We start from the raw sequence: 25,279 nt of genomic DNA on the forward strand, positions 1-25,279 counted from the left end.
TTAGTTCAGCATTTACAATAAAGGAGGCCAAACGGCTTTACCTACAGGAGTGCTGGAAAACTTAAGGAGGCAACACTTATTCACTCTAACAGGATTAACAGTTAAGAAGAAAACCACAATTGACTTCAGAGCAATCCCAAAGAAACACAGAGCACAAAACAACATCACACATGCAAAGGAGCTTGTCTCCTGTAGCAGAAATTAATTAAGCAAAGTGTAATGGGAGAAAATATTAAAAAATGGATTGGGGAAGGTGAAACTGAATTGAAATGAACTGAAGTGGAACTGCGAAAACAGATGAGAAATTCAGATTTGAAAATAGGTGAGCATGAATTACTGTAGGTTCTTGAACAGGAAAGATAAAGATGCTAGGAGTTGAAAACATATCAGAATGTACAAATCATTACTTAGATTTCATTTATACTCTGGTTAAAAAATAAAATTAAAATAAGGAATTGGCACAAAAAGCAAATAAGAGTATGAAATGAAATAAAGGCAAGTGTTATATTTAATTTAGTGTTCAGTTACTGGCCATAAAATTACATATAGAAGTAAAATCTTTCTAAATTGTTAAATGGAATAAAGGCAAGTAGAGGAAGGAATCCACTGGCTGCCAACTTTCTAAGGTATGCTACTCTTTTCAATTTTTTTTTTTTTAGTTGTAGATGGGCACAATATCTTTATTTTGTTTATGTGATGCTGAGGATTGAACCTAGTACCCCACACATGCTAGGCAAGTGCTCTATCACTGAGCCACAACCCTATGCTATTCTGTGAGCCAATGTTTGCCCTCTAAGAAAAAAAGAAAAACAAACAAAAAAGCCAATAGTTTATGTTGGAAATATATGACACTACAAATAAAAAGCACTAAATAATAAAGCTCTTATAATTCAGAGACTACAAAAATAGGCATTACATTCCAGACTTTTAAAAGATCATGTTCTAGCAGTTACCCACCTAACACACACATCTTTTCTAATTTACTTACGTAGTCTCTATATTTTTGACCTAAATAAACCATAAAGAATCCTAAAAGATCCCACTTCTAACAGTCATACAAACTACTCTGGCTTTGTAGAGAAGATAAATAAAAGATAGGAAAAGGAGATGTTGATGTAATTGTTTTGTTAGGCCTTAAGTTAAATCAATTCTGATTTCTTTCTTCCACATTTCTATAATATAAATAAATAAATACACACACACACACATATATGTATATATACATATATATATAATTTTTTTTGGTTGTTGATGGACCTTTATTTTATTCATTTATTTATATGTGGTGCTGACAACTGAACCAGTAGCAAGGGGTCTACCACTGAGCTACAACCCCAGCCCTCTTTCTTCCACATTTCTTACTAACAATTTTAACATCAATCTAAATAGACAAATAAAAATCACTAAAATTTAGTATTATAAAGCTTTTTTTTTAATAAAGATTCGAAATTGTAGTCACTGAATCAAATTAGGAAAAAAAAATGTTTATCATCATTTTAATCCTAAATGTCACGTTAAGGACTTTATCTTGCACTTCGGTGGAATTCATCTACTAATCTATTCTTTTTGCTTTCCTTTCCTTCCTTTCAGACTGAGAATCTGAGCAGGGGTAGAGAGGCCCAAGTTTCCAGTGCAAATTAAGGGCAGGTTGTCACTGACACTTGGCCATTCCTACCTACTTCATCTGTTCCTCATGCCTTTGTCTTGAAAAGTACAGGACTTCACACATATAAAGTGTTTACTGTTATTAACAGTTATGCTAATATAGTCAACAAGGCAGGGAGGTGGACCCAGAAATCAGTTAAATGCTAGCAAAGCCAGACAATTTCTTATCCAAATACCTTTTTACCAAGATTACCCATATTTTTACAACTTACAATAAATATCTCCAAATGTTGCTAAGTTTTAATGACATGGGATAAGGCCAACTACAGTCCCTGCCTACAAACTTGCGAGTTGTTTTCACCATAAAGGTGGCAAGTGATAGGCAGAAGACCCTGATGGCTCAGCCAGAAATAATAATGACTTACCTAGCAATGAAGGACATGAGAGACAGCTAACAACAATTCCAAAAAAAAAGTTCAAAACTACTATCAATTGACGTGGCATGTCAACAGTGACAGCTCCCGGGGTCAAAGCAAAAAGGAAAGGATATAAAAAGATGGGCAAACTTAAAGAAAAACCTCCTAATCGAGGTTGCTAACCACTTTAGGGAGGTAGCTGAATCTACTTCCTAACAAAGAAGCTTACAGAAAGTGTTAAGTTCTGATATATAGGAGGCATACAGAAGAAATCTGTTGACACACAAAACCAAGCTATCTTTAAACTAAATATTAATACTTAAACATTGCAAAATATCCACTGTAATGTTCATCAGCTTAATCTAACCTTTGACCACCTCAAAAGTGTGGCACCACCAAGATTATTCATCAGAAGCTCACCAATCAGGAAAATTCAGTGAACTCATTCAGGAAGTGCTACCCACTACTAGGTCACTGGTAAGGGCAAACTGCCTGCTGCTTCTTACCTTCATACAACAATCCTCCACTAAGGCTCTTCTAAAGCCCACTGTGTGTTTGGTAAAGAGCAACTAAGGAGTTTTGCCTTCAGGGACTCTGGTCCCAGTGCTGGGGACAGTCCATACAGTAAACCAAAAATTACAATGCAGGGTGATAAAAACCTTTACTGCTACAAGAATGTAGTAATAAGAGAATCAAAGCTCTGGCTGACTCTATTATTTGCTTCTTAATAGTGCTTTACTATAGTGTTCAAGGGTTTTCAAAAGCTTCCATGTCCAGATCCTCTCAAGCATAATGCTTCTCTGTTGATTCTAAACTGTGCCATCATAAACTAAAACCGAAACTGTCCGTTTTATTTCCAGCATTCTATGGCTAGTTCTACCAACATCTGGGCAGGAGATACTTGGGTCTGATGGACCACAATCGACTACACATTTAATTACAGGAGGAAAAAGACACCCACACTGTCCAACAGTCTTCCACATGCAGCTTTGTTTGCACTTTTTATACTCTGGCTGGGTCTGGCCTGAGGTGGCTGCACTTAGGTAGAGTGAGAATGCTCAGGAGGACCAGCTCAAGGAGGAATAAATCACCAGCCTCTGCTCCCCCTGCACCTGGTGGTAGGCTTTGCATTTTTCCACCTTCAGCATCACCTGCCTGGTTTTTCATTCTTAAGCCATTGAAATCAATACCTGACTATCAACACAAACCATTAAGGTCAACTAACTTATTGGTAAATAATCCAAAATTGACTTTTGCGTGGTCAAAACATAAACCAGCAAAGTCAAGTATTAACAAACAGTTACACACAGCATCACTACTGTAGGGCAAAAGAACTTCAGCAAGGTCTGGATTGACAGCAAGGCAAGAGACTTGTTTTCAATTTTTAAAAAATGGGGGAAGGGGCGGAAAAAAGCTCTTTATATGTACTAAATCAGTCTGGCTGCTTGTTCATAAATTTTCATAGACTTTCCGAGTATTCAGAGTTCCAGCGGTTTCTGAAAGGACGGGTCATCTTCCTGGTCCCGTTTTGCATTCATTATGTCTTCCAAGCGTCATCCCGAAATTTGCAAGGAGAGTCATCTTAATTTGAGTAAGTGATCAGTGGCGTCAAAAGTTGGGAAGCCCTCAGTAAAAACTGTACCCCGACCCACTCACTACAAATCAAGATTTACCAGGTGGGGGTTGAGAAGAAAACTACTCACACTTGAATCCGGTCTACAGCCTGAAGGAGGCGGCGGCGGGCAAACGAACGGCCTTAAAGAAATAACAGCAACTTGCCAGCCCTCGCTTCGCGGCGAATCACGTGCCCCGGGCGCCCCCTCCCCCAGGGCCAGGGGCAGGGGCAGGGGCAGGGGTAGGGGCGAGATGGGGACGCGGCCACCCGCGGTGCTTCCCGGGCCGCAACTCGCAGCCCCAGCCTCCCGGCCAGAGAGGAAACCAGTGGATCTCAGGTGACCATCCCCGCGGGTAGCAGGGCCCCGAAGGCTTTTCAGAGTCCTCAGCCCGCTCAGTGACCCTCCAGCCCGTGCTGCTGTGTCGGCGGCTCGGACCGCGTCTACGTGGCGCGGTCGCTGCGAGGCGGGGGGGGGGGGGGGGACAGGGGCTCAGGACAGGGGACAGCTTGGCCCGCGCCTCCCGGGAGGGTCGCGGCCTGCGGCAGTGCGGCCCCCCCGCCGACCCTCACGCGCGGACACGCGACTGCCCCTCCGGAAGCCGGCCCGCGACGAGGGGGCACGAGGACCCGGCCCATAGCCCGCTTACCTGCGGCGGCTCCGCTCCTGGCCCGCGCCGGCGCACGCGGGAAGGCGGCGGAGGAGCAGTGGAGGATGAACGCCGGCGGCGAGGACCAACCGGGGAGCGCTGCCGAGGGGGCGGGGCCGGGGCGTCCGCCGCCGCCGCTGCCTCGGGAGCCGCCTGGGCCGCAGCCGAGGCGGACGGCCCTCATGAATGGGACGCGGCGGCGGCGGCGGCAGCGGCTGCTGCTGCTGCCCGGCGGGCGGCGGGCGGCGCGCAGGCCCCGCCCCAGCCACGTGACGCGCGCTCCCCCCCCCCGCCCACCCCCGGGCCGGGCGCGGCGCCGTGTCGCCAGTTTCCCGGGTAGCAGCCGCGCAGCTCCTTGTCCCTGGAGGAGCGGTCGGGGTTCCCTGGCCTTGAAGGGTCCTAGGCAATTTCTCCCGCTTACAGCCCGGGGAACGTTACTTCAAAAAAAAGTTTCTTCTGGTCCCCATGGCAACCCAGCAGCGAGTCACGTGCCTCAAATGCAAACGTGCAAAAAAAAAAAAAAACGGTCCAGGGCATATTATAAAAAAATGTTATAAAATCATATAACATGAATGCTATGAGACATTATGAAATCTCCTTTTGATCACTCGTGGCTCTTTTGCTTAGTTCCCCATTGCCTCCCCCCAACCCTATTACACATTCTTTCAAAATATACTTTTTAAGAGATAATTGCCTTTACTATATATTACTGATGCCCATCATCTTAAAAGTCTCCTTTGCAGCCTATTATTGGACGTTATGAAAGGAGGGATAACAGTTAATTTCTCAGTGTGCCTCCTGTGCCGGACTGATTATATAGCTCTGAGGGTATTGAAGTGGGCAAGCTTCTCCGCGGTGGACCCAGCAGCCGCACAAAGAGTTTTTGCACAGATTGGGTACTGTGTGACAGGGCTGTGCTGGAACTCAGGGAAGGGCTCCCCTCACAGGCTACCACTTCATTTCCGCAGCCTGCTTCCTTCCACCTGACTCTAGAATTCCACCCAATGTTAACTATGGCCCTTCGGAGGCCGCTTGGCATTTCCATTTCCCTGCTTTCACCTGGCTTCACCAGTGAAATAACAAATTTTTAAAAGAGAAGAACTGGAACTCTCCCTCCATATTCCAAGCAATTTACTCCATTATGGAGAAGTAGAATTAAAAGAATTTCTACATCAATAAAATGGAACCGACAATGCGTTGCTCACAAGATTGTTTGGAGGAGTACATGTGATTCCTATATAGTTCCTAACTTAGCATAATGCAGGGAACCTGGAACATGCTGTTACTATTTGTTTTCTAGCCTTGCTTCATTTTGCCAGCGTTGACTCTTTCTGTTTCCCTGGAGCTATTCTTACTAACTACCTCCTGCTTTGGATGGGCAATATTCTGCCAAGCTTCCTTCCTTCCCCTTTAGCATTCAGGAAGCCCTGGACATCCCCTCCTTTCCTTCATTGGTTCACGTGTCTAATACTTTCCTCATTCTCTGGTGTCTACCTAATTTACACCACTACTTAAGCAGAGTAGGGACTAGTGAATATATGTTGCATGGTGTCCCTTCACTTCCTGCCCTGACACCTAGGAAGTATGGGGGAGGGAGTACCCAATTTGCACCTGCTCCACCAGCCTGGAAACCCCGTCCTTCCTCATGGGTCCTCTGACCGCCCACCTTCCAGCTCCATGGTGAGGAACCTCACTCCACTAAATGTCTCCACCTTCCTCAATTCTAGATTCATCTGTTAGCTTCAGCAACTTAGGTTTCTACCACTGTTTAAAAGGTAGAAGATATGGTTCCATATCTTCAAAATGATTTCAAATTCTTACATAGCCTGCTACAACATTTTTTGGTTTGGGAGCTTGTGCTTTTTGTTCTGTTTTGATGTTTTAAGAGTAGACGTGTTGGGGAGGGGTGGAGGGAGGGACTGGGGAGTGAAGTACTTGTACAAATATGTCACAATGCATTCCACTTCTATGTACAACTATAATGCACCAATTAAAAATAAATAGGAGGCAGACCAAGAGAGTAGAGGAAGGGATCCCGGAGAGGGAGGAAAAGAGTAGACATGCTGTCCTATCCGGTATGTGAGAACTTGAAGTGAGCTCTTCCTCCTCTGAATTTCCTCCAAACATTATTGATCCCAGAGATGTGAGTTACTGACCTCACCTACTGGACTTCAAAATACATACAAATACAAGAGTTTGACCAACACTTTGAGAGCTCTGGCTGCAGCAGGCAAGGCTGTCCCCCCTTACCCCAAAGCACAAGCACCACACTCCAGCGCCCAGGGCCCTCACAGTGTCACCAGATCTCTGCTCCAGTGGTCAAGCCAGCTTCTCCTGACAGTCTTCACACAAGGTCCACCTTAACTTTAATAGACATGACTTTCCCCAGAAGCTTCATATATATATATATATTTTTTTTTCTTTTATAGTTGTCAATGGACCTTTATTTTGTTTATGTATATATGGTGCTGAGAATCGAACCCAGTGCCTCAAACATGCTAGGAAAGTGCTCTACCACTGAGCCACAACCCAGCCCCTCTTCTAGGAGCTTCTTGAGATAAGTTAACTTTAGTAATTTTGGAATTCACTTCCTATTGGCTGAGGTACGCAGTCTATGGAGTGTATTCCCTGTGATGTTTGCTCTTGTTAATCTCCCCCATTAAGCATTGTCACCCTGAGAAAAATTTAATAAGCCATGTGATTTGTGAAATTGTATTTTAATCATCTCCTTATTTTCACCTTACACAATATTCCCTCTTGAGCTATTTACTTATCTCACAGCTACATTTCCTAGCCAAGCTATCTGGAAGAGCAGGAAAAATATTTGATTTTTTCACTTCTTCACAATCTTGTTCTTCCCCACCCCTGAAACTGCTAAAGTTACCAATGACCTTCTGGTTGCCAAATATGATGGGCCCCTTTCCGGTTCTGTATCTCATGATTGCTGTAGCATAAGACACTATTGACCATTGTTCCCTTCTTGAAACTTGATCCAAGTCTTATCAGTGGGAACTCCTCTGAGATCCACATACTTGTGCTCAGTGTCTTTAGACACCTCCAGGAGGAAGGCCCGGTGTGACATCAAATTCATCCTTTGTGCTGCTTCCAACCTGCTCCTCCTGAATGATCCTGATTAATGAAACTGTCATCCATTTAGTCATCCTTGTCAGAAACCTCAGAGGGAGTCTCATTTCCCACTACTACCACTCGACATCCATCATATCATTTCTATACTCCAAAGTTCTCTGCAAAACTGCTGTATTGGCAACTTTCCAGAATTTCCTCAGTTGCACAACTATGTCCCCCTCTCACCACAAACACTATAATCAGGTCCTTCTATCTCTCTTGCAACCCATGAAGATGTATGGGTGCTGCCCTCCAGCCCTCTGTAGTGCTAAGCATTTATGCCCTGAATTGCAGATCTACCTGTGTTAGGTAGATCTTAAGGAAAAAAATCCAAGTTCCCTCACCCAACCTCTGGAGTACCTTCTTTTTGCTCCAGTGTTCTCTCCTATTCCTTCTACCCTGCATGCTTTAGTTATTCCTTTTGCAAGAGGATCATTTTTCAAATACTAACTTCTGCATTTCTCCTTGCATTTCCTCCCCTTTTCTCCCCCTGTATAAGAATGCACCCAGGCACACTGCCCGTCTCAAGGAAGTTCATTAGTGGAGTGGAAAGCAGAAGTTGTCTGCAGGACATTTCCTTCCTATCTTATTACCACTGAGCTACCCCTGGCACTTCTTATTTTGAAACAGGTCTTGCTAAGTAGCCTAGGCTGGTCTTGAACTTCTGATCCTTGTGCCTCTGGGACTACAGGGACTACAGGGACTACAGGTCACTGGGACTACAGGCCTACACCACTGAACCTGGCCAAATATGTATTTTTAACCACCATTCCCCATCATCTTCTCTCAGTTTCCTCTACTGTCCTACCCTAGTCAATGTTTCTTCTTCTCATTCTTCTAATCTGTTTTGTACAGATCACAGCTATAACACTTATAGTAGATGCTCAATAAATACTTGATGAAAAATGAATGAGGATTTACATTTCCAGTAATATATTCGAGTTGTCTAAACCAATCATTGCAAACCAACAAAATACTGGGTAAAATATTAAAAATATATTCTGGAAAGCATCTGTAATCTGGGAATAAATTAAGAAATAGCACCAGAACAGGGTGAAGGCCAGAACCCCCAAAGGTAAGCAGGACCCAAAGTCAGCATCCACCTGAAGAGCATTTGCTGAATCTAGTGGATTTGAATATTGGTTTTTGCAGTCTTGAGAATCTTATGGGGTAAAGTAAAAGTTAGCATGTGCTTTAAATGGAGAGTTTAATAGAAGAAACTCAACAAAGGTGGAACTCCCAAGGCAAAATTGTAGAATGAGAAAAAAAAATTCTTCACAACCCAAAAAACCTCAGTAAAGTGGATCACCGATGAGCCATAAAGCGAGTTTCAAAACATTTTGAAAATTTTATTTATATCCTCAGACATATTTTATGAGTACAATGCAACTGAGAAAAGAATGAGTTCAAAATAAAAAGATAACTAGAAGGAACTATTTGCTTGGAAACTCATGGGTCAAGGGACAAATCATTGTGGAAATGTGACAGTATTTAAATGCTATGTATCAAATATTTAAAACTGTATCAAAGTTTGGGGAACTAGTAATTAAAGGGAAAAATTTTGAGGGGGATACCAGGGATTGAACTTGGGGGCACTGAGCCACACCCCCAACCCTAATTTTTCATATTTTATTTTATTTAGAGACAAGGTCTCATTGAATTGTTTAGAGCCTCACTGAGGCTGGCTTTGAACTCATGATCCTCCTGCCTCCACCTTCTGAGCCACGGGGATTACAGGTGTGTGCCACCACACCTGGCTTAAAGGGAAATTTGAAGGCCTACAAGTTTAGATTATAAGAGAAACTAATTTGAAATATGAAGAGCTTTAAGAGTTAGGAAAAGAACAACAAAAGAAAGTACCCACTAAGCAAAACACCAGATTTATTAAAGACTCAAAAAATTTTATACATCTCTGATGAGAAATGACCATGGGAAAAAGACCACAATAATGTAAGAAATTTAAAAAAAGCCAAAAATCTCATAAAATGCAGAAATCGCAAGGATAAGAGCAATGTGCAAATATGTTTATGCCAATTAATTTGCAAACAGTTGATGTGGAAAAATTCCAAAAAATTAAAGTTAGTAAATCTGAACTTAATAAAAAGACAGAACATACCAAATTCAACAACTTAAATCAGTTGTTATTTTCTCAAAGAAAAATCCATGCTGAAAGAGTTTTGCCAGTGATTTCTACCAAACCTTCAAGTAATAACTTATTCCAAGCTCATAAAAGTTATTCAGAGTTGCATTGTGCTCATAAAATATGTCTGAGGATATAAAAAAAGAGAGATTATTTCTTGATTTATTTTTTGAGGCTAGCACAACCTTGTCCCGATATCTGACCAGGAGAATGTGAGAAACAAAAATTTCAGCCCGATCTCCCTTAAATATAAATATAAAAACCTGAACAAAATTTCAGCAATTTGCATCTAGCAAGATAATACATCATAACCAAATTGTTTTTATCCAAGAATGTAAGATTAGGTGGAGATGAGAAAATCAATTAATATAATTTACCATATTAGAAGAGTAAAGGAAAAAAAAATCATGAGAATCTCAGCAAATGTGTAAAACCTTTGATAAAGTTCAATATCCACTCAGGTAAAATTATAACATTCCTGGATGAGAAATATTTTTCTTAATAAAAGGTATTTACAAAACCCTATAGCAAATATTACAAGTTATTATTCCTTTTAAAATGGGGCTCATGATAAGTGTGCTGTCCTAAATAATAGGCTAAGGCAATAAATAAAATATATTCAGATTGGATTTGACCCAGTTATCCCACTCCTTAGTCTATACTCAAAGGACTTAAAAACAGCATACCACAGTGATGCAGCCACATCAATGTTTATAGCAGCTCAACTCAAAATAGCCAAGCTATGGAAACAACCTAAGTGTTCTTCAATGGATGAATGGAGAAAGAAAATGTGGGGGCTGGGGATGTGGTTCAAGCAGTAACGCGCTCACCTGGCATGTGCGAAGTGCTGGGTTCTATCCTCAATACCACATAAAAATAAAATAAAGATGTTGTGTCCACCAAAAACGAAAAGATAAATTAAAAAAAAGTGTGGTATATGTATACACAATGGAATGTTACTCAGCCATAAAGAAGAATGAAATTATGGCATTTGCGGGTAAATGGATGGAACAGGAGACTATCATGCTAAGTGAAAAAAAAAAATCCTCCAAAACCAAAAGCTGAATGTTCTCTCTGATTTGCTAATCAAAAACAAGGGAGATTGAGGAGGGAAATAATAGAAATTCATTGGATTAGACAAAGGGAAACGTAGGGAAGGGAAGGGGATAGGAAAGAGTAAAAATAATTGGTCATAACTTTCCTAGCCTTGTATTTGAATACACAACTAGGGTACTCTACATCATGTACAACCACAAGAGTGTGCTCCTAAAAAGAATAAGTTATGGGGCTGGGGTTGTGGCTCAGCAGTAGAGCATTCGCCTAGCATATTCGAGGCCCTGGGTTCCATCCTCAACACCACATAAAAAACAATAAATAAATAAAATAAAGGTATTATTCCAACTACAACTAAATATTAAAAAAATAAGTTATACTGTATGCATGTACAATCTGCTAAATACATTCTATTGTCATGTAAAACTAAAAATAACAAATTTTAAAAATTAAAAAATAAAAACGACTTATTTCAAGTTAAAAAAATAAATTCAGATTGGAAAGGAAGAAATCACAATGATGTGGTTGTGTAAAAATTCAAGAGAATATACACAATATATTGAGATGAGTATGAGAGTTCAGGATGGTGCTGGACAGTAGTCATCACACAAAGTCATAGCATTTTTATATACACCAGCAATAAATGAATTCTTTTGAAAGATGCATTTAGAGTGTTATCAAAAAACAAGGGAATGAGGAATGAATCTAACAAAATATATAGCAGGCCTTTATAAACATTATTATAAAACTTCATCAAAAGGCTACGAAGAGGGCTGGGGTTGTGGCTCAGTGGTAGAGCACTTGCCTGGCATGTGTGAGGCCCTGGGTTCGATCCGCAGCACCACATAAAAATAAATAAATAAATAGAGGTATTTTTTTTGGTAGTGTCCAACTACAGCTAAAAAGTAAATATTTTTTTAAAATGCTATGAAGAAGTAACTAGAGAAATGTCATATTTATAGAAAGAAAAGTCATAAAATATTAATTACCCATAATTTATTTCAATTCTATTCAAATAGAGATCTCTTTTTCAAGAGACCCTTGAACACAGAGCTAAGAATTACATTCCTAAAATCAAATATGTATCAAAACATCCTGTCCTTACACTATAAATATAACAATTATTGTTTGCCAATTTTAAAAGATAATTTATTTTTTTGATAGCCACAATAGAAAGTCCAGAAACAGGTTCAGCCAACATAGACACTTGGATATATGAAGAGGTGGCAGTTCAGTTCACCAGGAAAAAAACCAGACTTTTCCATGGATGATGAGGAGGCAGTTGATTAGTCATGTGGGAAAAATCCCTCTCTGTAACCTCAAATCAGCTTTAGTTGGATTAAAAACTTAAAAGAGAAAGATAAAATTGAGTTGCTATTTTTTTTTTAAAACATACACTTTCCCACATTTTATATTTTCTGAAATTGTGGGGTTTTTTGTAATATTTTTTAGTTGTAGATGGACACAATACCTTTATTTTATTTATTTATTTTTATGTGGTGCAGAGGATCGAACCCAATACCTCACACATCCCAGGCAAGCATTCCACCACTGAGCCCCAACCCCAGGCCCTGATGTTTCTTATAGTCAATGTCAATATAATTCAATGACACAGGATATAACGCTTTTAGAAGACAATATAGAAGAATATGCTTAAAAACTCTAGATAGGGCAGGATTTCTTAAGCAAGACACAAAAAGCACTATCTATAAAGGAAAATATTGAAGTTAGGGACTTATTTTAAAAGGACTATAAAGTAAGCCAGAAGCAGTAGCACATGCCTATAATCCCAGCTGCTCAGGAGGCTGAAGCAGGAAGATCACAAGTTCAAAGCCAGCCTCTGTTAACTTAGTGAGACTCTAAGCAACTTAGTGAGACCGGCTCAAAAAATAAAGAGTGCTAGAGATGTGGCTCAGTGATTAGTGCCCCTGGGTTTAATTCTTAGTTTAAAAAAAAAATAGTTGAATATACACATACACAAAGATCCAGCAATTCCAAAGTTAGATATATGACCTCAGGAAATTCTTGTGCAGTTGCATTCAAAGACACATACCAGAATATAGTAGCATTCTCATGATTGCAAACAGCAGGAAACAATGCAAATGTCCACCACAGGTAGGGTGGATAAAGTATTATACAGTGAAAATCTCAAACAAAGCATCATCAAAAGACTAAAGTTTCATTCTAATTATTCTATTCCATAAATTATGTTATTTAAGGATAAAAGTATAGATGATAAAAAAAAACACATAAAGAAAAACAAAGAAACGAGTAATAGCCACTTCAAGAAAGGACTGGCTTTTAGAGAGAGGAAGCCTGGCCCAATCTGGCCTGGGTGTGTGGGATGTCTCGCGGAGGCTCAGGTGCTGTTTCTAGGCCTGTGTTTCTTGGCCTAAATACGTGTCTGTGTGCATCTAAATCTCACAATCAAAATGAAGAAAAACGAAGCACAGGGGGAAATGAATTAATAAATGAATATATGTGTGCATTTTTTAAAAAATGTTAGGCTTTGCAAATTCCCCTTCATCATTTATAAGACAAATTCAGTAGGTCTTAGAGTTTCCCTCACATACTGGGTGAGGGATGGCATCTTTTCAACAGGGCATTACAGTTTGTTTTGTAATAAATCCTTTTAAATGATGAGGAAGCAACAATTACATAAAATGGGTCAGAAGTACAAAAAAGAAATAGCTGAAAAATGAAAGTTTCACTAATAAGTCACTTATAATATGCAAATCTCCAGATCCTTCTGTTTAGATTTACATGTCAGGGGGTATGCTGGGTGCTGTGACACTCTGGAATCTAATCCAAGGTATCACCCATCCTACACAGTGGCTCTACCAATGAGCGACTCCCTCGCCTCATTTGCTTTTTTGAATCAGTGGCTTTAATTCCTAGCCCTGGGAATAAAGTCTCTTCCGGTCATTCCAAGTGCTTTTTGATTTTCACTGGTTATGGGTGGCCAGCTCATAAAATTAAACCTTAGAGACCAGTGTGTCTGAACTGTCACTGGAGCTGAAATCCCCTCTGGAATATGGTCATCTAGTCGGTTTGAGTGCCTTTGGGTCATGGAAGTCCATCCTGTTTGGGACAGCTCATCCCTCCAACAGCAATTGGGACTGTTGCCCAACCTATGGACGGGAGACTTTCCTGAGGTCACCAAATGTCATTTAGAGCCTGAATCCCTCCAAAAAGCATCATTTTATCCCTGAGATACACTCAGGGAGTATCTGTCAAAGTAGGATCCGATTGTCAGCACCTGAGATTCTTCTGATCATTCGGAGCACTAAGATTTTTATCAGTGTGTATTTTGCATCGTAGCCAAGCAAACAATGAAAATAATAATTTTAGAAGCTGTGGAGAGGAGGAGAGATTTGAAAAGACTTCTCAGGAGTCCTCCCACGGCATGTTTGAAAGCCTTCAGCAACCTATGCCATGGGTGGCATGCTTCTGAGACCAATCTGGAAAACTTCAATATTGTGAATATCAACTCTACTGTGCTTCCTTCCGGATGACTTGTTTCAGCAGCCACTGTCTTAATTTCTTTTCAGAAAAGCCATTAATTTGAATGGAATGTCTGGTAATGGAGACTGCTCATAAGAATGTGTGGCTAGGGGTGGGGTGGGGGGTGCTGGCGTTGTGGCTCAGTGGAGCTCTTGCCTAGCATGTGTGAGGCACTGGGTTTGATTCTCAGCACCACATGTAAATAAATGAATAAAATAAAGGTTCAACAACTAAAATATATATATATATATACACACACATATATATTAATTAAAAAAAGAATGTGTTGCTAAAGGATGTCTGGTCTTTTTCTCTCCCCCCCCTCTTTCATATATATATATATATATATTCTGGGGATTGAACATTGAACCCAGGGGTAGCCCTTTCTATTTTATTTTGAGACAGAGGCTTGCCAAGTTGCTTAGGCCCTCACTAATTTGCTGAGACTGGCCTCAAATTGGTGATCCTCCTACCTTAATCTCCAGGGTCACTGGCCACTGTGCCCAGACTTTCTGGTCTCATTAAAGTCTTCAAAACCAACACCAACCCTTCCCACCCCCTTTCTTCCTCCTCAGTTTTTGGAAAGAGAAGAAAAATCTTTCTAGGGAAGCGATTCCATTTCAGCAATAATTAATAGCTTCCTCCTGTCTTCGCACTTTTCTCTTCCCCTCCCCATGTTCTCACTCATGAAAGCTCTTCTTACTAAACCAATTTTCTTGGCAACACTACATGTTTTGATATGTCTCTCTCCTTCGTATTTCTGTGTGTGGCTTAGGAAGGTTAGAGAAATTTCTTCTAAATGTTAGAAAAGCTGGGGAGAAATTGTATGGCTTTGCAGATTATTTTGTACTCTGTTAGACTTGCTAAGAGCTTCTGTCATTGAGTAATATTCCCCAGGATGTATGAAATACATGTGTGATGATTTCCAAGTGCCATGTAGTTATTAATTAGCTGATCCATGGTGCATTTCCGGGAGCCAGTTAACTACTGTGCACCCTCCACAAACTTCTGGGTGGAGAAGAGCAGAGAGAAAAAGAATATAGAGAAAGAGGAAAGGGGGTTAGCTACAGCTGAGTGGCAGAGCACTTGCTGTGCACTTGGGAGGCACTGGGTTCAATCCTCAGCACCACATAAAGATAAACAAATTAAATAAAGGCCTATTGTTTATCTACAGCTACAGGAAAAAAAAAAAAGGAAAGGTAGCCAGAATGGGGATTCTGAAGTGTGTCCTTGTGAAGAGTGGCTGTCCTCAATTCTCCTTCCCCCTTGGGCCACCCACCCCATACCCATTCTGTCCTCCCTTCCCAAACACAACAGGAAGGATCCTGAGACTTTCGGTTTTAGCCTCGAAGGGAAGATAAAGGCAAAGTACAAAGAGAGGAGTGGCAAGGAGAGAAAAGATAAGAAGCCCAAGCCTCTCTGGCAATCAGGAAGTGACTTGAAAGCCCCAGGCCCTGTGGACAAGAAAGAAAAGCAGTTTGGGGGGTAGGGGACAATGAAGAAATTATGCCCCCCAGACTGATGTCATCAACACCAAATAATTGCCTTCCTCTCCGAACTTTACCTCTACTGAGTTTTTGAGGAATTTTCCTGTGATCCTGTGCCAGAAAATAAGCTCTGGGTGTCTCTGGTCTGGAAGCAGAGGTAGCCCAGAAAGGAAGCTTTTGAAATGACCTTATAAAATACTAATGGCCATTCAAACCGGGAAGGTGTAATCTACAACAGGAAGCAGTCCTGCTTTCAGATTTCAATCTAAATTTAGGTCAGGGTATGGGAGAGCTTTCAGAGGCTCCAAAAGCTTTTCCTGCTGAGCTGAATCTCTTTACCTCTTCCATTTTTAGCCTCCTTGAGGGAATTTTGTGTTGCTCTTGTTTTTGTTTTGGAGATAGAAGGCTCCTAAGAAGTCAGCTCCCTGGCTTTGGAGAGTCTTATCAGTTTGTTTCTGAATTGCATTCAATGAAACCTCATGACAGTGTTTGCTAATTTTTTTTTTTTTAAATATCACTATTACAAAGTGGGATCTGGAGCATGTTTGTTTGGCATATCTGATTTAGTTGTTAGGAGCCAACCATTGCCAAATGTTGAGTCTCAATAGACATCAAAGCTCTAGGATTTTGAATGCCTGGGATAGTTTTTTTTTCATCCCTCATTACCCCCACTGCCTTCTTTGAGACAGGGCCTCAAACTTGGAGGAGCCTCCTGCCTCAGCCTCCCAAGTACAACCTGGAGATATTCACAATGTCACTGTTACTCGATGAAACTGGATTGGTTGAAAAGAATGTCAACACCCTCCATCATTTCGGGGGAAAGGCTTAAACAGCAACAATCAAATGACCCTTGGCCAGGCTAAACTCAACCCTCATTACGTGGCTGATTCTCGTTCTCACTCCTATATTAGTCATAGGACTTCTATTAATGATTGCTTCTTGCTTCCTGCCTCCTCAGGTTTGCCCAAAAGCGTGGGTGAAATTGCCAGAGTGACCTATAACCAGATGCCCCTATACGCCTACAGTCGCCTCCCCACTGAACTGACACTTGAGCCATCCCCTTTTCCCCAGCGCCCCTAGCCAGCAGGAAGTAGTCAGATTAAATTTGCTGCCCTATATCATCAAAAAGGCCGGGATGTCAGTCGATGGAGGTGGCTGATGAACGAAGCACCAAGCAACCCACCTGCCAGAAAGAGAAACACCAATCAGGCGCTGATGGAACTGCCTGTCAATCATCGGGGTCTCCTGGCCAATCCTGGATCTTAGCCAGCTCCCCACCACCACCAACTCCAGTAGGACAAGGGACTCTAAAAGCCCCTTTTCCTGTCCCAAGCCCCACCTTCCTGCCCTAAGCCTAATAAAAATTCCAGTCCAGTTAACCTCACTCCACCCAAGCTTCTCCTTAAACCCACTCTGTTGGTCTGAGGGTTCCACCTGGGAGCAAAATCTCAATAAAACCTCACTCAACAGCCTTTTTAAATCTGTCACCACTGCCTGGCCTTACAGTTACCTGTTCCTTCTCCTCAGATCAAATGGTTTGGGGACACATACCCTGAGCTCTGCTATTCTTTCCTCCAATCTCTGGTCCTGTCCTCCCACCCAACTTTGTTCAAGCCCATGGTTTCTTCTGAAATATTCTCCTGCTCCCTTAATTCTACTCTTGGTCTTATGCAAGTGTTGCCTTCCTAAAGTCTTCCTTAATCTTGTCAGCTAGATGTAATTTTCCCTCTCATTTTATTTAATGGCAGAACAGTTTTTTTTTTGTATCTCTCATAAAGCCCTGCGTTGGAATTCTTTCTATATAAATCCTACCTCCCTTCTAGATTTAAAACAAAATTTTTTTCGTAGTTGGTGGGGTTTTATTTTTTATTTTTTTATATGTAGTGCTGAGAATCAAACCCCAGTGCCTCACACATGCGAGGCAAATGCTCTACCAGTGAGCTACAACCCCAGCCACTATCTCCCTTGTACATTATTAGACACTTCACTGCCTGATACAGGCTAATGTATTACAGTTTCTTCCAGAGTATCTAGCCCATGTTTAACACATTGTAGAAGCTCAATAAGTATTTGATGCACAAACAGATAACATGACCCTAGTTAAGTAAGAGCAAAGATAGACCTATTCAGAGGGTAGTCAGGGCTATAAGAGCTATGTCTGATGGGAAGATAGTTGTAATGAGGTTGAGCGTGGTGGCATAATTTCAGTGGCTTGGGAGGCTGAGGCGGGAGAATTGAAGGTTCAAAGCTAGCCTTAGCAACTTTGCGAGACCCCAGCAACTTAATGAGATCCTGTCTCAAAAAAAGCTGAGGGATGTGGCTCAGTGGCTAAGCATCCCTGGATTCAATCACTAGTACCAAAAAAAAAGAAAAAAAGTCCTAGGGCTGGGAATGTGGCTCAGTGCTAGAACACTTGCCTTGCATGTGTGAGGCACTGGGTTCAATCCTCAGCACCACATAAAAATAAAGAAAGAAAGAAATAGTTGTGTCCATCTACAACTAAGAAAATATTAAAAAAAAAAAAAGTCCTAATGATAGGAGCCGTGCATTGGCCCCGTCCCCAGCCAGCTACATCAGCCTCCACTGATCTCCACCCTCGTTTTCCACCTCTTCCCTCTATATACCACCAAACACATCTCCTAGTTACTACTGAAAAACATCAAGTTCATTCCCAGGTCTGCAGCTTTTGTTGTAACATTTTTCCCACTTGAAATAACCTACGTATCTGTTTCTAAAGTCTAAGTCTTGCCTGCCTTTCAAGGCTCAAAGTTGGCCTCCTCCAGGAAGCCTTACTTGACCAGTTTATTTCCTGTTATCAGTGCGCCATGAAGAAAGGGCAATGGATTAAGATTCCTCATCTCTGGTTTCTAGTTTCTGCTCGGCCATGAGCTGGGCAATTTGCTTGGTCTCTTATGACCCTTGACTCCTCTCTTTAAAATGAGTTCTTGAATTACCCGGTATCTAAAGCCCTTGATGGTTAAGACCTTCCATAATGCTAATCTCTCCAATCTTGGAACTTCAGAACACCCAGAACATATACTGTTTACCTGAACCAAACCTAAACTAACCTGCTATTTTTTTTTTATGTGTACATATCTAGTTCATCCAATTCATTTGTAACTCCCTTAAAGTCCAAATTTGTCTTTTAATTTTTTGTAACCCTGTTTTTTAGAAATTTTAATAATACTGACAATAATTGATAAATACAAATACCTGGGCCCTCATCTCTAATATTGTTTCAAAGATGCTGTTGCTGCTACTAATACTCTTTATACTTCTGGAATGTTGTCAGGAAAGGAAGGATTATCTCCTGACACAGGCAAAACCCTGGAATCTGCACCTTACTTGCTTGTGCCTTGGTGCCTTTGTAGTAATTCCTTTAAAACTCAGTTTTCTTATTTGAGTTTTGTACGGGGAAGGTAATCCCAATATTGGTAGGTATATTGATAGGCCAACTTGATCTCCATTTCTAACCCTCTTCTTTCTTGTCTTTCCCTCCTATAAGCTGTACAAAGTAAAATATTGTATTCCTGTTTCTTTTGCAGCTAGAATTGGCAATGGAACATAGACATAAATGGAAGTCTGTGGATGCCGTTGCTTCTCTGAGTGCATTTATCTTGTCTGTACCACATATATAATGGCTAAAGCTGTAGAAACTATTTATGACAGCAGAAAATGAAACAACATACTCAGGTTGGTGGAGCTGAAACAGAGGGATAGTAGGGTATTGATAGCATCATTGAGAAGCTCTCCCAGCTCTGGACTTATTTTTATATGAGAAAAATATTTCCATTCTCCATCTATTTAAGCTGCTCTCATTGAAGGTTTCTGTTATTTGCAGCCGAATGCATTCCTAATAGGCACACCATTTCACAGACTTGTTATATGTGTAAATGACATAACACAAATTGCCGCAGTCTGACTGGGCACAAATCACGAGCCACTGAAGCAGGAACAAACTTTATTCTGAACTCCACCAGCACACTCCACACACGCTCCCCGGGAATTCTCCCGAACACCATGCAGCTCGTCCAGGAACCAGTAACCAGAAATATCCCTCCTCCGGCACTTCCACAACCAATCGGAACTCTCTGGGAGTCCCCACGAGAGCTCAACTGGAACTCAAGGGGAACTCCGAGAGAACTCGCTGGCATCACCTCTCAACCACTACTTCTGGCAAAAATGCCATGTGTCATCCCGACTCGGCTGTGGCCCTCAACAACAAATCACTTGGCATCTCATACAGTAAGCCTCTCCCACCAGAAGATAGTTGTTGTCAATTATTATAATTTTAAAGTATACCCCCATTACCATCTCCTTGTGCTAGCCCCCATCCTTCAGCACATGAACTTCATAAGGGAAGAAATATAGGTGCCAATCATCCTTTTTTTCATCAACCTATGAATACCTAAGGAAATACAACCATATTTCAAAGAATCTGACATAGGCAACATCTTTTTTAAAAAAGCAAGAGAACTAGAACACTGAGCCAAGATGTTGGCTTCCCCCTGGTCCTCTGTGTGCACCAGGCAAACTCAAGTTGAAGTTCCACTTCCTGTGTACATGTTGCCTCTTCATGTAGACAGGTCAGATCATTGCAGGATGCTCTTTCCCAGTTCTTCACATGCTGGTCCATTCTTAGCCTTCAGGCCTCAGTTTACGTAGCCCCTCACAGGAAGACCTTCCCCTGTGACCTTTCCTAATGCTGCTTCCTCCATATCACCACTCTGTTTATTTTCTTCTGGAATTGTTCATTTCTTACTTGTTTTGCCTGCAAAGATATGCACTTCATTAGAACAGGAGCTTGTTTGTTCTGTTAATCACTGTACCCAACCACATGACATAATGCCCAGAACTTAGTAGGTGCTCAGTAAACATTTGTGAGTTCAAAAACCAAAATTCTAAAACCTCAATGAAGTTTTAGGTCTATGCTAAAATCTATGCTGTTTAAATTACAATGAAGAAGTAGTCTTATTGCTCCATGTCAGAAGGTCCTTTTGTTTTATTAAAAAGATTCAATCTGGGTCTCAAAAGAATTAAGCTTCACTTTAAAAAATTCCTTTTATATTCAAAATTTCAGAAATATGCCAGTAATATTACATGAAATGAAATACATCAGAATCTTTCACAGACATGCAGTATTTAATTTTCAACAATCATTAACGATGCTGTCTTCCAAATTGTGTGCACTTCTAATTAAATGTTTCCTGTCTCATTTCATTGGGTAAAAGCCATAAAATGGCAGGGCCGATCAATAAGCAGCAGCGATGTTTCTTTTAAACTTAGCATCATAAATCTTCTTGGCTTTAGAGAGCCACACATGTGTGGAACATTTGGTCTGTTGTGTTTAGTGGCTACAATTTACTGTTGCAAAAATGTTAGAGGGTAGTGAATATAGCAAGGAAAGTACAAAGCCAAGAGGTACCCAGGATATGCATTTATGAGTGGGGCGTGAACTCGTGTGTTAAAACACAAAACTGAAATAGTAATTGAAGAAGTCATGGGAAAAATTTAATCCACATTACTCAAGGGGGAAAGCAATACATCTATTTAAAGAAAATTGGAACTGAATTTCTAGAAGCCCCTTATAGGGAGGCAAGATAAACAACATGAAATAATTTGTTGGAAATATACAATCTGATTAAAGCTTAAAAAGATGTTAATTATTAAATTCCCAATTAAATAAAAGAAAACATTAAGGAAGATTTCCCAAGTATCCAGAACCAGGAATTTTTGAAATTTGGACCCATGATAGAAATTCTATTTGACTTTCTTTTTAAAATATTTTTTTTAGTTGTTGATGGACCTTGATTTATTTATATGCAGTGCTGAGGATTGAACCAGTGCTTCACACATGCTGGGCGAGCACTCTACCTCAGAACTACAACCCCAGCTGGATATTTTACTTTTATAATTGTATGAAGGATAAAATTAAATAATGATTACTATAATATATACTACAGAAATTCCTGGGAGTTCAACTAAACCAATCTAAAGATTGATTTATAATGAGTATTTATGAGTTGAACATATTTATCTTCTTAGTCTAATAATAGAAATAGCATTTTAAATGGCTAGCCCCAGTTATAGTCATTCATTGATTAATCCTTACATCAATCCAATTAAGTCAGCAGGTTCATTTCCTTTTGATATATACTGATGCAGAAATAGCAATTAACTGAGCAAGTTATATGACTTGTCCACAGAGAGTCAGCTAATCATGGTGCAACTGGCTGGGAACAGAGAATAAAGCCCTGACTCACTGTGTAGCTTTTCCTTGTTTTGAAATCTTTCTTTTTGTTGTTGACATTGTTAGCTTAACCAACATATATTGAGCACCTACAAGGGTGCTAAACACTACACAAGGCAGAGAGAAACAAGGTATAGGCTCCTTTAGCTTCTCTTTGGCTTCAGAAAGTAGGGTCTTTCCTCAACATAAGAAAGGAGTCTGAATATTGGGTACCAACCAAAGGAAAAATGCCCAATGCAGTCCTGAAACTTTGAGTAGAGGTCATAGAGCGAAGGAAAACATTTTTCTTCCCCAAAAAATTCCTCTTTATTAGAATTGGTGCTAAATTTTTGCTGGTTCTAGCTATGAAGTAAGCTAATTTTGATCTTTATCTCAAGCCGTGCTGTTTAGCATTTCCTGTTTAGATTTTTTTCAAAGTAACTTGTAAAATAAATGGATTATTTTTACATGGTAACAAGGAACATTTAAATATGTATTAATATGAGACTGGGGATGTAGCTCAGTGGTTGAGTGCTTGCCTAGTATGTGCAAGGCCTGGGTTTGATCTCCAACACCCCTCCCCCCAAACCTATGTATATAACATCACACATTTACCCTAATGTTTCTCCTAAGTACTCAAATGAGTATGATTCCTAACCTGTGTTGCTTCTCAGTGTATCTATCATTGATTGGATAAAAATAATAGCAAACACATAGTCTTCATAAGTGCTTTACATGTATATTAACTCAATCCTCACAACAATCATGACACAGATAAAAAAAATGATGCTGAAGAGATCAAGTCATTCACTTAAGGTCTTACAGTTCACAAGTGGCAATTGAGGTACAAGGGCCTATGTCATTAGCCACCACAATAGGTAAGGCTAATTAGCACATGGGACAAATAGATGATTGTTTATGCCCAAATTCATTTGATGACTTTGCAAAATCTGGTTTCCTCCCTTACATTTTTTTTTTTTTGCTGATTCATGAAAGTATTATAAACCAAGGAAACACTCTCATCTCAATCATTAGAAATGCAGAAACAGGAATTTTTTTTTTTTCTCCTGGTACCAGGGATTGAACCCTGGGGCCCTTACCCAACCGAGCCACATCCCCAGCCCTTTTTATTTTTTATTTTGAGACAAGAGTTTTGCTGAGTTTCTGAATTTGACCTTGAACTTAAAATTCTCCTGCCTGCCTCAGACTCCCAAGTCACTGGGATTATAGGCATGAACCACTGCGCCCAGCTAGAAATAAGAAACTTTTAATGTCTGTACTAATCAATATAAATAGAAGAAATCATTTAAAAATGCAAAAGAGAAAAAAATCTTTTTAAAATGTCTAAGGCCCAAGAGGGACATTACTAAGACACCCAATGTTCTTCACCTTTCAACCATAAAGGTAATTATTAATCTCTTGGTAGGCAGTAGTCTAGACTGCTTTGTGTTTTTTAAAATTTTTTTTAGAAGTTTCTTGTCTGTTTTTATCATCTAAATGTTCATCTCAATAATACAATGCCATAAGAAAACCAGCTGACGTAACAAAAATGAACACAAATCTGAATTTAAAATAAGACAAAAAGCACAGAGTTTTTATAACATATACATTAATCAGATCACCTCTGAGCATCTCTTCCAGCCTTCTGCAAATCAGCAACACTAGAGAGGCTAATCAAGTCAAACTGTGCTCACCACACCGGAGAGCAGCCATTCTGAAGCATTAATTTTATTTCCTTCTTGCTCTCATTTCATGTGACATTGCTGTCTGAAGTTTCCTTCCATGCACCGTATTTCTGCATGTTCCTGTGTAGTCTTCATTTGTTCCTTGGCCTTTTCTTACTCTTAATAATCTTCCACTTGATTTCCCATAGACCTTTGCTATTCAGTTCTTGCTTTGTTGGGTCTCAGTCATCCGTGATGTGATGTGCAGCATCCCTCCCCACCCTGTGAGGGTCAGATCTGAGTCATATGGAATGATGCTCTTTTTGAGAACTGGCAAGAGGCGGCCTCTGTGTCAGATTGTTTGGGTGTTGTCCTCACTGCTGTTCATGAGTGACCTGTTGGCTCTGCAGGATCAGAATGGCTGGAATCCTGAAATATCCTGCTCCTCTAAGATATCGTCCCTACCGTGGACCCCAGATTTGCCTTTTGGGGGCCTTGGTTAAAATAAAATGTGTTTTTGAAAAAGGAATTAGTGTTTTACACCATGAATCCCATCACTCAGCTTGGAAGACACTGAGGGAATAAGCACAGGTCAGGGACATCTCTTGGGAGAGATGGGTTGTCATGGCAGACAAGTCACAAGTGAGCATCAAAGCCCACCGGGCCAGAGGGTTTACCAACCAGGAATCAGCCCCAGGTTAGTGGGCTCCAGGTGGGATGCACAAAAGGAAGACATGGAATACCTCATGGGAGAATGAAGCTAATTCCCTGCTTGTTAAGCTGCTCTGGGGCTAACTCTGATTCTACTTTGAGAGCTGTTACTACTGGAGAAATGGATCGAAACTTTCTGCACCTGCTTTTCCCCCAAAAGCCAGGTGAATGTTGGAGCAGATAGAAATGCTTATTGCTCTCACTTAATTATTACACACTGTATCAAGTTATCATACTGTATATACCCCATGAAGATGTATAAGCACTGTTTCAATTTAAAAAAAATCTAGAAAGGCAGAATAAGACTTGTTTTGCATAAAATTTTTTTATATATAAAATGAATGGAAAACTTCATTAGGCATCTCATGGCTTTAATTATCCCAATACTGAGTAAAACCACTGTCCTATATATTTATTTACCCCAAACTTAACTCCAGTTGTCACAACAAACCAAAATGAAAAAAAAAAAAAAAAGACTTGAAAACATATTTTATAGATAGCTGCCATCTGTCCCCAAGAAACCATGAAAGTTTCTGTCAGGTTGGTGGCCGTGACTTAGGAACCAAGTACCAAGCAGTTCGCATGCGCGAAAGAAACATCAATCAGGCACCCAAGGAACCACCTGTCAATCAGCAGGTCTCCTGGCCAATCCTGGATCTCAGCCAGTCCCCCTCCCCCACCCAACTCCATTGGGACAAGGGACTCTAAAAATCCCTTATCCTGTCCCAAGCCCTTCCCTTCCTGCCATAAGCCCTATAAAATTCCAATCTGGTTGAGCCCCCAGACCCTCTTCCAATCTGCTCTGACGGTCTGATAGAGTTCTGCCTGGGGGTGACATCTCAACAAAACCTTGTTCAGTGGCCTTTTAAGATCTGCCTCTTTTTGGTTGCCTGACCTCACAGTTTCTTCTTGTCCTGATTCTTATCCACTGTTTCGTCCCTTCCCGGTTTTTCCTTCCTAGGGGAAGCCTTACCTCAGCACAGATGATGGTGCTTACAGAAACACAGGATGGTCATGGGAATTTGAATTTTTCCAAGGAAACAGAATAGAAGAATTCCTTAGATGTTTGTGGAAGCTGTCAT

At 40.6% G+C, this 25,279-nt stretch overlaps 1 protein-coding gene and 2 long non-coding RNA genes across 4 annotated transcripts in view; 1 reads left to right on the top strand and 2 right to left on the bottom strand.

The window, feature by feature from the left end:
* The window catches only part of Lpin2 (lipin 2), a 77,371-nt gene extending 72,850 nt beyond the window's left edge, over positions 1-4,521 (bottom strand). Inside the window, exons 1-2 of one of the 2 annotated variants that reach the window (XM_078030325.1) lie at positions 4,284-4,521; positions 3,725-3,776 (exon numbers count right to left, since the gene is read on the bottom strand). The gene's annotated coding sequence lies outside the window, so the exon portion shown is untranslated. The remainder of the gene's footprint in view (positions 1-3,724; positions 3,777-4,283) is intronic. The other variant, XM_078030326.1, reaches the window with a different exon arrangement.
* Positions 3,646-17,080, top strand: LOC144369854 (uncharacterized). The gene is made up of 2 exons (XR_013429668.1): positions 3,646-3,973; positions 16,552-17,080. It is a non-coding gene; the product is annotated as an uncharacterized LOC144369854 (long non-coding RNA).
* Positions 17,081-19,537: 2,457 nt separating this feature from the next.
* LOC144370129 (uncharacterized) lies at positions 19,538-23,769 on the bottom strand. The gene is made up of 2 exons (XR_013430069.1): positions 23,445-23,769; positions 19,538-20,364 (listed from the first exon to the last, which is right to left on the bottom strand). It is a non-coding gene; the product is annotated as an uncharacterized LOC144370129 (long non-coding RNA).
* Positions 23,770-25,279: the final 1,510 nt, after the last annotated feature.

The sequence above is a fragment of the Ictidomys tridecemlineatus genome, chromosome 13 (assembly GCF_052094955.1).
Source record: "Ictidomys tridecemlineatus isolate mIctTri1 chromosome 13, mIctTri1.hap1, whole genome shotgun sequence".
Classification (NCBI taxonomy): Eukaryota; Metazoa; Chordata; class Mammalia; order Rodentia; family Sciuridae; genus Ictidomys; species Ictidomys tridecemlineatus.